Source organism: Elgaria multicarinata, chromosome 8, assembly GCF_023053635.1.
Source record: "Elgaria multicarinata webbii isolate HBS135686 ecotype San Diego chromosome 8, rElgMul1.1.pri, whole genome shotgun sequence".
Lineage (NCBI taxonomy): Eukaryota > Metazoa > Chordata > Lepidosauria > Squamata > Anguidae > Elgaria > Elgaria multicarinata.
In genome coordinates this window covers 96,746,762-96,758,858 of record NC_086178.1, presented here as the reverse complement: position 1 = coordinate 96,758,858, position 12,097 = coordinate 96,746,762, and positions in this window count along the sequence as shown.

Genomic DNA, 12,097 nt, shown 5'->3' with positions numbered 1-12,097 from the left:
CAATTGTAAATAAAAACAATTTTAATAAAACCAATTCACACATATTAATAAAACCATTTTAAATACAATTTTAAATAAAATTGTTCCAATTATTCTTCTGCACCTCACAAACTGTAAGACTCCAATAGTACCAGAAATGCAAGTATGCCTTCCTGCTCATTGTGCTTTATATTTCAAAAGAGTACATATAGTTTTCATTGTCCACTTGATCCGAAGGGGCCTTTGTGCCATGTGAAGGCTTTCGACATAGGGTGACCAACTGTCAGGATTTCCCTGGATTTGTCCTGAATTTTGTTCTATCCTAGGTGTCAGGGGGGATTTTCTGTAATTTTCTATAATGTCCTGGAATTACACACACGTTCCCCTTTAAGGCCACCATTAGCATGGCAGGGGGAATGACACACTTTCTGGAGGTGCATCATTCCCCCACCCCCAGTGCTCCAATCATGACCTTAAAGGGGAAAACACGTCATTCCCAGACGTTATAGAAAAGGCCCCAATCAGAGCGGGGGCGGGAATGACATAATTTTAGTGTGCTTTAGGATACTTTTAGTATGCTTTTAGGATGTTTTTAACAGTGTGTACTATGTTTTTAATCAGTATTTTATGTATGTTATGCTTGCTGTTAAGAAAATTATTATTATTATTATTATTATTATTATTATTATTATTATTATTTCCCCTCCAATTGGGGCCTGAGAGAACACTTTCTGGTGCCTCCAGAAAGTCATGTCATTCCCCCTCACCACACTAATGGTATGTGGGGGGGATGATACACATTCCGAAGTCCCTGGAAAGCGTACTTTCTTGACATGGTCTTTAAGGCCCCGATTGGAGCAGTGGAGGACCAATCAGGGCCTTTAACGTGGGGTGGGGGGTGTGATGTGCTTTTCAGAGGTCCCAGAAAGCTGCTTTCCCACCCCATCCCACTGGGTGTCCTCTTTTTGGGTTTCCCAAATAGGGTCACCCTATCATTACCAGCATGTGATGTTTGCAACCCTAATCAGATGTTTGTTCCAACTTCTTCCCTTCATCTTGAGACCAAAAAAGGTCTGCAGATGTGGGATAACGAAAGTGAAGTGGGTGGCTACAAGGAAAAGGCCCTTTCATGCTGTGGCACCCCGGCTGTGAAATGAGCTTCCTAAAGAAGCCAGGTTTGCCAGGGACCTACATTGTACATTTTTGCAGTATTTTAGCATTTTACCATCCTAGTCTTTTAGCTCTGCTGTTTTAAATCTGTATTTTAAATCTGTGCATTGCTGCTCGTTTTTATTCTGGTTGTACTTTTATATTGCGGTTTTACGTTTCCATGGGTTTTTTATTTTATGCTGTACATTATGGTTTTAACATTTGTCATTCACCCAGAGAGTTTTGCCTATTGGACAGTATAGAAATTAAATAAATAAATAAATTCTAACGTCCAACTCTAAGAAGAATCATGTTTTCTTTGAAAGCTTGCATCCTGCATTTTAAACACAAGGTGATGTTAATGAAAACATGCATCTAACTCTGCATTGCTCTCTATTGTACTTATTTATTGGATTTATAGTCCTGCCTACCCAAAGGGCTTAGGATGGGTGAGCAGAAGTGACCACCTTAAACCTTCCTTTACAATGATTAAAACTCATCTTGCACTATCACTGTCTTTCTTTCTTTTTTAATATGAAAGCAAATGCTTACAATTTCTCAAGGGTTACGCTAGCTTACTGTCTCATTCAATGAAAGGTTGAAGGTGATTTAGTGTACAGCTAGCCCACTGTCTATTTCCTGAAAAAGATCTGCAAATCCCTGTAGGCATCAATAGCATCTTACTTTGAAGAACCATTTTGAACAAAAGTGCCTGCTATACAGTTGACCCAGTGGAGGCTGGGGGCCCCTATGTCAGTGAGGCTGTGAATCGGCTCTGGGATTGTCAGAACCAGAACTCTAAAAGAGCTATCCAAGGCACTCAACCCAATCACCAAAATAGGTTCAGTACCTTGGATAGCTCCTTTAGAGTTCTGACAGGTTCTGACTAAAACCCAGAGCGGATTCACCACCCCACTGACATCAGAGCCCCCATCCTCCACTGGGTTGACCTCAATAATGTGAGCAGAGACGGTTCTCAAGTTAAACCAGAGGTGGGCAACCTTTTTTCTGTCAAGGGTCACTTTCCCTCATGGGTAATTTGTTGGCCACCACATGTCAGCGGTGGGCAGAATTAGAGCCAAAAGCGGGTGGGTCACCCCTTCATTCTTCCTGCCACCCCCTTTTCTCTCTCCCCCTCTTTCTTCTCATGCAACAGGCTGCCACAGAGGGTAGTAACTGCTCTTGCTAGAGGGCTGAACAGGTCAAATGTGGAGAGAGGGCTTTTGACATTAGTCTGAGGGCCACATGAAATTAAGACAGCAGTGGTCCAAGGGCCACTGGTTGCCCACTCTTGAGTTAAGCCTCCATTCAATCATCATGGTTGGCATATATGGATCAAGGAACTTTCCTCTCTTGCCTTCCTCTCTAATGTTTGCTTGTTTAAAATACTTACTAGCTACTCTTCAACCATGGGTCTGAGAACAGCACACATACTAAAATAATAAAAATACAATAAATTCCCAGCGAACAATAACTAATGGCAAGCAGGCAATTTAAAAACCCACCATCGAGCAGAAACTGAAACTAAAAAGACCTTGCTTAATAAAAATGTTTCCCCCGGTGCTGAAAATAAAATAAAGAGGGAACTAGGCAAGCCTCTCTCAGAATGGAATTCCAACAGTGGGGTGCCACAACTGAAAAGGTCCTGCCTCCGGTCACCACCTGCCTTACTTTAGATAGCAGGGGGGACACGGAGCAGGGCCTGTGAGGCAACTCTCACTAATTCATTCCTCTTTTATAAGGATCAGCAACTAGTAGTTGAAGAACCAAATCTGCTGCTCTGAATCGCCAACTCAAAAGGGTTGTGTGAGTGTAAGTATGTTGGGAGCAGCAACTATAGGTACTGGAATTGCCGGCCAGCTACTTTTTTACAGTCTTTGCAGAATCCAAGCCTATCATCCTCCCTCACCTCTTCAATGTGATCTTCCTAGTTGCTCATGAAGGCTCTGGTATGGAAGGTGACTATATCCCTAACAATTTTGTTCCCATGAACATTACCATTTTGTATGTGCATGCTGGGGGGAATTGTTCCTTGTAGAACTGAACAGATTTGCAGCATACGTCATGCAGTAATGCTATTTAGTATTGAGGGAATGCAAAACCATTCCATTCTCTGGAAGCCTTTTTTTTTAATTGATTGGCTAGAACAGCTTTCCTCAATCCAATGCCCTCCAGACATGTTGGTTGACAATTCCCATCATTCCCAGCCAATGGCCATGCTGGCTGGAAATGATGGGGTTTGTAATCCAATACATCTGGAGGGCACTAGGTTGGGGAAGGATGGCCTAGGAGTCCAGCAAGGAAAGCAAACCTTGGAATTACAAGGTTCAGTGCCTGTTCTAGCTACAGGACCTCTCGAAGTCCTGTAGCTAATGTAGCTAACATGGAAAAGAAAATGCAGGTAGGATGCCAGTGAAGGGCTGATAACCAGAGACAAAGGGCAGCAGCAGCACCAATAAAGAGCTGAGGAAATAATTGCTCCTCCCTCTCCCTCAGTGGCTATTAGCAGATAATATCATGTAAATTGTGTCTGCAGTCATTAGACATGTTTATATCAGCTGTTGTTGGAGGTGGTGACACATTTTCTGATCCCTGTTACCAACTGCATTCATGGCACATTCTTCCTGTACATGTCTATTCCGAAGAAAGCTCTACCAAGTTCAACGGGATTTACTCCCAGGTGTGTGTATATATAATTTTGTTCCAATTCCTCAAGACACTTTGAAATTCCACGGAGCCCCTTCGAGATGTATTTTCTCTTAATTCCTCTCACTTACCCATTATATTTACACAAAAGGAACCGACAAGCTGGTAGTACACAAAATATGACTGTGAGAAGAACTTGCATTCAGTTTTCAAAATGCAAGGGGGGAAAACCCCAACCACTTACTCACAATTCTATCTGGATTAGCCTGGGATAGTCCTTCAATTCCTGCCAGAGATAGCCTTTCAGATATTCTGTTTCATTCACCCAACCAGCAGACCTTCTTCTCTAGGGGTCACTCTTGAGCTAAAGACAAAATGCAGGTGATTTAGCTTTACCCACTTGCCCTGCTCTGCAATTAATTCCTCAATCCAATTTCACATCTAAAAATATACCTAAGTGTGCAATCCTATGCACGTTTAGACAAAGAAAAGTCCTACAACTCCCAGCATTCCCCCAGCCAGCATGCGCAAGGGTTGCACCCTTAAGGGGGGGCTTTTGTTTGAGTGTAACCTGGCAGCATTTCCATGGTTACGCCTCATGTTTCCTCTGTGACATCAGTGAGAATCATGTGACTGACCAGAGTATTAGCTTTTATGATTTGATGCTATGTGACTGAAGGCCTAAAATCAAGGCTAGGCAAGATGGTACCCAAGGGCACCAACGTACCCACCTTCTTGGTGCCCACCAAGGTACACTACCCCCCTACTTAATTTTTTTTAATTAACAGATTTTCTGACCACCAGCTGGGATCACTTCAAAGCAAAGGGTTATACAAATGGATGGATGGGGGGGTATGAGAGTGAGAGAGAGAGAGAGAGAGAGAGAGAGAGAGAGCGCACATATGGATGGTGATCCAAACTGAGAGAGAAAAAGAAGGGTTAGCTGGCAGGCAGGTCAGGGGTGGGGGAAGAGAAATAGGTTTTGTGAAATAGGTTTTTCTTGGTGCTGAGAACTGGGTTCAAATAAGTTGTTTAATGTGTTGGAGACCCCACCTTTGCTTTATACTCAAGTCTTTTGGCAAGTTAATTTTCCTTTGTGACTAGCCACTCCTCCTGAGATAGCCATTTTTTGATGGTGCTCAGGACAGTTTCTCAAATTGCCAAATGGGCCCTGAGGCCCAAAAAAGCTACCTGTCCCTGCCCAAAATAAACGGTATCAGTTGTGGCAGCAGGGACCCAGCCAGTATGTTTATTGCAAAATTAGTTTTGTGTATCTGAACAGCCTATAATGCATCTCCTGAAGGTTTCCTAAACAATGCATTCCTCACGCCACTGCTGTTTAAAATGTTTTACTGTGGTTTTAAAAATGTCATGAGGGATTCTTATCCGCTTTGGATATTGTAACAGAAACATGGTATGTCAATATATAAATTTACAAGATTTAAAGTTTTATTCTGACTTGTTTAGTATTGAAGCAAGACCCAGACGCTTTTTGTTTTCTCATTTTGATCTCCTGTGCTTGGATTCTTGACAACGGCAGTTTCTTTCAGCACTCTTGCACGTGGAGGAAATTATGAAAGCAATTACAACTATGGACACTGGGAAATCACCCGGCATGGATGGGTTTCCAATTGAATGCTATAATTTTTTTTCTAAGCTGTTAGTTCCAAAATTTATATAGTTTCTATAACCATATTTTTTAATCCGACTCTCTTCCTTCTTCATTAAATGATCATTTTATCACTGAGATCCCTAAGCCCAGCAAAGATCGTACTTATTGTACTAATTTTCAGTCTGTTTTATTAATTAATGTAGATGTTGAGATATTAAAGGCTATTTTAGCTGATAGACTTCAAATTATTATTACAACATTGATTCAAAAAGATCAGGTGGGATTTATCAAACATGGGGTTGACAATCTTAGATTAGTCATAGATCTGGTTGCTTTAAACAGTGACAGAACAGGTCAGGCCCTCTTTGTCTCTTGGGATGCTCAAAGGGCCCTTGATAAAATGTATTGACAAATTATTTTTCCTACTTTTGACTAAATTTGGCTTTCCTTTAGAATTTTTGAATTTGGTTAGAATTTTATATTCATTTCCAAGAGCTAATGGGCTATTTGGCAGCAGCAGCAGGGTATGTGTGAGATAATAATAATAATAATAATAATAATAATAATAATAATAATAATAATATATTTCTTACCTGCCTCTCCGATTGGATCGAGGCAGAGTTACTTGAGAGAGGAATCAGACAGGGATGTCAGCTTTGGAACCTCTGGGTTATTCTATTAGACAGAATAGTAGCATTCATGGATTTGTGCATGGTTAATTATTATTCAATAAACAAAAAACCTACGATTTACAAAACAACGTTAAAGGCTCTACAGATTTCAACCAAATTCCAAAAAGCAGGGAAATTGGGAGTTAAGGCTCACAGGCCTATAACGCCACATCCTCCCTAAGGAGGCAGAAAGTGCCAATGAAATTCTCATTCTCCCAAAGCAGATAGAAACCATGAGGACAGGATGGACAGGCTACCTACTTCTCTTTTTTTTGTTTAGTGCAGCCCTTCCCCAACGGAAGAGGTCCGCCTGGCGCCTACACTGTACTCCTTTCGTCGCCAGCTGAAGACCTTTTTATTCACTCAGTATTTTAACACTTAATTTTAACTTAAATTTAAATTATACTGTTTTAACTCTGTATTTTAACCTTATATCAATTTTGCTGCGTGGTTTTATCCTGGTTGTGCTTTTTATATTGTATTTTGTATTTGTATTTTTAACTTGTTGGTTGTTTTATGATGATTTTAATTTTTGTGAACCGCCCAGAGAGCTTCGGCTATTGGGCGGTATAAAAATGTAATAAATAAATAAATAAATAAATAAACGTGGTGCCCTCCAAAGGTGTTGGACTACAACTCCCATCATTGCAAGTAAGTATGTCCCAGCAGGATAGCTGTTCTATATCCTTACCAAATACAAGGGCTGTACAATATTTTTTTCTCACACACATCTCGCATAGAGCAGCACAATTGATAACAGAAGGGGCACTATTTGTTGGAGATGTAGAGCCAGAGCAAGGGCTGGCACTTTCATCTTTTGGTAAATACCCTGCCCTTCAAAGAACCAATGTTTTTTCTTAAAATGTGTTCATACAAAATATACTGTTCACTCCCCACAATCCCTCCACAATACATCATCTCATCAGAGTGACAGAGGAACAGAAAAGGATTAGTTTGGGTGTCTTGAACTCCTTTCAGATGAGATTAGTTTGCAATCCTATACCACTTGAGGGGAAGCCCTAGTAAACTCAGTGGCACTGGCTTCTGAGAAAACATGTATAGGATCCAAGTATAAACCATCCTTCTCCAGCCTGGTACTCTCCAGATGTGCTGCGCTGCAACTCCCATGTTATGGTGAGGACAAAAGTCATTTTCATCAATAGTTTTTAAAATAATCCTTCCTTACACATGAATCTATTAGGTGGTAGCTCTGCCTTTGATTTCACACTGCTGAACATGTAAGAAAAATCCTCTGCGGTCACAGCATTCGCAGCATTCTTGATCACTGTCCATGCTGACAGAGACTTTTATGAGTTGAATGCCAAAACATCTAGAGAGCTACATTTTGCCTGCCCTTGCTTTAGAACAGCATTCCCCGATCAGTTTTCCAGAACCCCACAGTCACCTCTCCACATGTTTGAGAGTACAAGTTGCAGCATTTCTGTCCATGGGACATACTGACTTGCAATGATGGGAGTTGTAGTCCAACACCTTTGGAGGGCACCAGGTTGAGGAAGGGCTGCTCTAAACCGCCCAGAGAGCTCCGGCTATTGGGCGGTATAGAAATGTAATAAATAAATAAACAAAAAAAGGGAAGTAGGTGGCCCTAAGTTGTTCGTCATCAGTTTTCCAGAACCCTACAGTCACCTCTGCATATCCTATTCTCCATCCTGTCCTCATGGTTTATATCTGCTTTGGGAGAATGAGAATTTCACTGGCACTTTCTGCCTCCTTAGGGAGGATGTGGCGTTATAGGCCTGTGAGCCTTAACTCCCAATTTCCCTGCTTTTTGGAGTTTGGTTGAAAACTGTAGAGCCTTTAACGTTGTTTTGTAAACCGTAGGTTTTTTGTTTATTGAGTTTCATGGTTTTGTGTAACGGATGACCACACAGGAAAGAAGCCATATAAATGTATGGGATGTGGGGAAAGCTTCAGCTGTAGTGGGACCTTGAGTAGATATCAAAGAACCCACACAGGGGAGAAAAAAATATTTTTAAAATAATTTCCCAATTTACACTATTTAAAAAATTTAAATTATGACACTATAGTGTAATTATTTAAAAAATTACACTAAAATTTATAATTTTTACTATATTGACGTTAAAGAATCCACTTAAACCAAGGATCAGAGTATCTAGCATTTTTCATATAACTGCTTGATAACCCACATATCACATAACTTCCAGATGAAAGGCATCACCAAATGTTGCTTCCTTACTCGTATTTTCTTGCTATGTCAATAACTGGAGATCATTGTTAACAACACATTTAGGTATTTATTGCAGAGCTTTGACTATGGGGCGGTATATCAATGTAATAAATAAATACACCCAGGCTATGGGGCGGTATATAAATGTAATTCCTTATGCCCCCCTTCCCTGCTTTCCCTCTGCCTCACAGAGTTGTTGTGAGGATAAAATGAAGAGGAGGATGAAGAGGACTACATGCCTTGGACTACTGCAACTACTGAGGCGCATTGAATTCTATGATTTTGTGAATCTAAGTCTACAGCAACTGGAGGGTGCCAGGTTGTAGCAAAAACTAGGTCCCTTACCCATTTATCTGGTGTGAAGTAATGCTTTGGGGATAAGATTCATGGATGTACATTTTAGAAAACGTTTTCCTTTCATACAAACATAAAGCAGCAGATTTAGTTGATAAGAAGCAGGTACACAGAGAAAGGAAAATATTTTCTTCCTTCACACCAGAGATATTTTTTAAAGAGACCTATATCTGTGTTCAAATTCAAAATACACACAAATCTATAAAAGAAAGCTTAAAATGTAGTTCAGCACCTTTTAAAGAAACACACACTACCTGAAGAAGTTTAAACTCATGACAGATAGGCCAGGGTTAACCTCCTCTCATTCCTAGTCTCAAAATATTTCTTTCCATAAAGTTTAAACTTTAAGAGGCTTGGGTGAGGAACTGCCACCCCAAAGGAAAGTTTGCCATATATTTTTTACTTTGAATTAAGAAGCATGCACCAGCACTTCAAACACACACACACCTCCCTCTTCACAATCACAGACACACAACAAAGTCAATCAAACCCCTACCTGAGCCAGCCAGGTTTTCTTTTTCCTTGGAGGCCAGGGAAGGGCCTCCCTCCAAGCAAGGCAGATAGTTTCTCTCTCCCTCCCTAGCCTCCACAGCACTGTGAGGAAGGAGAGGGCCCAGACAGGGCCTTGGCTTATCTGCAGAAGGAAATGGCTCCTAAATGAGCCAGGCGGCCATCTTATTTCAGCCAGGCAGCCATCTTATTTCCAACATTCCAATCTATTTGAGATAGGGGGGAGGGGGAGAGCGACGCTACTGAGCATGCTCCATTTAGGAGTTATGAGTCTGTACTCACTTTAATGGGGCAAAGAAATGTTCATTAAAAAACAATGGAAGCGAATTTTGAAAAAAGAAAAGCCATTCCACCAACTAGAAGAACAGGGGAACAAGATCCCACCACTGGTTTGAAGGGTAAGGGTCCCAATTCGGAGCTTTTAGTGAACAAAAAAATCATCACCACCCGGAAATAGAAAGCCATTTTGAGCCAGAGAGGTTTCCCCCATTTTCAAACTTTGAACTGCCACCCTGCCCTCAATATTTCACAAATCTTCTTGAAATGCGCAGGGTATGTAAAACCAGCATTTCTTTCTGGCAGGTCTCCGTTTCAGAAAGCTTGGTGAAACATTTACCATTTTATGAATGTCAGTATGACCCACCCCCAATTTCGGCCTTAACATGGTGGAATGCTCTTTTCACTGATCGCCTATAACAAAGGGAAACACTCTCGTGTTTCCCTGTAATTTTTAAAAGCCTGTCTAGTAAAAATGCAGAGCAGGAGGAATGGGGAGGCGACAATTGTGCACTGGATGTTTGTAAGCCTCCGAACTCGGAGGTTTTGAGCATCCAGTGCGGAACAGGAGGAGGAGCAGTGGAGCATCAAGGGCATACACAATAGGATTGCGCCCTTCATGATTCACCAGCTTCAGAGACTGTTGGCAAGTGATCTGCAATCAAGGGCAACTCCTCCGTGGGGATTATGAGTGATTGCTTTGCTACATTTATTTCTATTCAGTGCCATCTTATTAGTAGCAAAAGGCCAGTTCTCACAGTCACCAGTGCAGCGATCCTCCATGTTAGGGGTGCAGAATCTCTTTTAGCCCATTCTATTTGGAGAAGTTCTCAAGGGCTACATTCAGTGGTGGGTGGGGTCATAGGCAAAAGAGGTGGAGCCAAAATGCCAGCATATTTTCCACTGAAGCTCTATCGGTGACTAGGGCCATAGCTAGACCTAAGGTTTATCCCTGGATCGTCCAGGGGTCAAACCTGTTTATTTAGGTGACACACAGGGGATCCAGTGCTCAGGCAGGGGTGAACCCTGGATGATCCCAGGATAAACCTTAGGTCTAGCTGTGGCCTAAGGCTCATCTACACCAAGCAAGATATTCCACTATGAAAGTGGTATGAAAGCGGTATATAAAAGGCAGGAGCCACACTACTGCTTTACAGCTGTATTGAAGTGCACCGACAACTGTTGGGGCCCATTGACACATACCATATACCGCTTTCATACCACTTTCATAGTGCTATATCCTGCTTGGTGTAGATGTGTCATGGGCCCCAACAGTTGTCAGTGCACTTCAGTACAACTACAAAGCAGTAGTGTAGATCCTGCCGTGCACTTCAATGCTGCTATACAACAGTAGTGTGGCTCCTGCCTTTTATATACCGCTTTCATACCGCTTTCTTAGTGGAATATCCTGCTTGGTGTAGATGAGTCCTAAGCCTTTTGGAGCGAAAGGTGATGGGCCAGATTTAGCCCTGTGCCTGAAGTTCTGCAACTCTGCTCTATGTCATGGACAGTGTTTATGATGTGCTGTGGTTCTTAGTTTTCAAGGAAGTAATTTATTTGTTTGTTTATTACATTTCTGTTCTGCCCATTAGCCAAAGCTCTTTAAGCAGTGCGCAAAAACAACCTTAAAAGCCGTAAAACACACTGACATAATAAAACATAACATAAAAGTTGTACATTTAAAACAGAATAAAACCAAAGTAGGAACCAACATAAAAGCCGGCTGCAGCGCAAAGTCTTAAAAACCCACTAACATAATTTTTAAAACTGAAGGGGTAAAAAGCTGGGAAAATACAAAGGTCTTCACCTGACACCAAAAAGACCACAATGTTGGTGCCAGATAAGCTTCTTTGGGGAGGGCATTCAGAGTAGGATTTAAGATTGACATCAAAAGTAATGCAGTTGTTAGTGATAGGAACTGAAACTAAGTGCCGGAGTCCAGTTATATTCTCACAGAAAAAAATGACTTGTTCATGTAAAATCAGTTGGAAAGAGTATGCCACATGTCGCTGGATTGGAGCTACACTACAAACCAGAATAGTTTAAGTGTACAAACCAAATCATGAAATTCAGCATTCCTGATATGTACCAAACTACATCTACACTAGGGTTGCCATATTCTGAATCCACAAAACCAGGACAATTTTTTTCAGGGGTGGGGGGGGGATAGCATTTTTTTTAAAAAACTGAGCAATACGTAAAGGTCTAGGGAAAGCCCAATTTTTCAATTAAAACATTAACAACTGTAAAACCAGACATCTTAAATTCACTGCAACTTACTTCCAAGTAACAGATTTGAGACTTGCAACCCAAATCCAAGGAGGTGGATTGTTGAAGGGTGATTTTGGGGGGGAGTGACTTTTCTTTCCTTTCTCCCCTCTCTCCTTTCCTTTCCTCTCCTCCACCCCCTCGTCCCCCACTTGCTCCCCCCTCCTCTCCCCCACAATACTCTCTTTCTTCCCCGAAATAAATAACCCAGCAGCTCTGCCCTGCTCTTACCCTAAAGGTCTGACCACAACCAGCCAAGCTCACCAAACTCCTTTGCGTTGCCTGGGACTCAGGTAGCCTGAGGAGAGCACGTGCGCCTTTCCTCACTGTTGTTCCTCTTCTACGCATCCGCAAGGTGAGTCACAGTGAGTGACTCAGATAAGCCTGTGGAGGAGCGGTGATGCTCTGGAAAAGGCGCCGGAT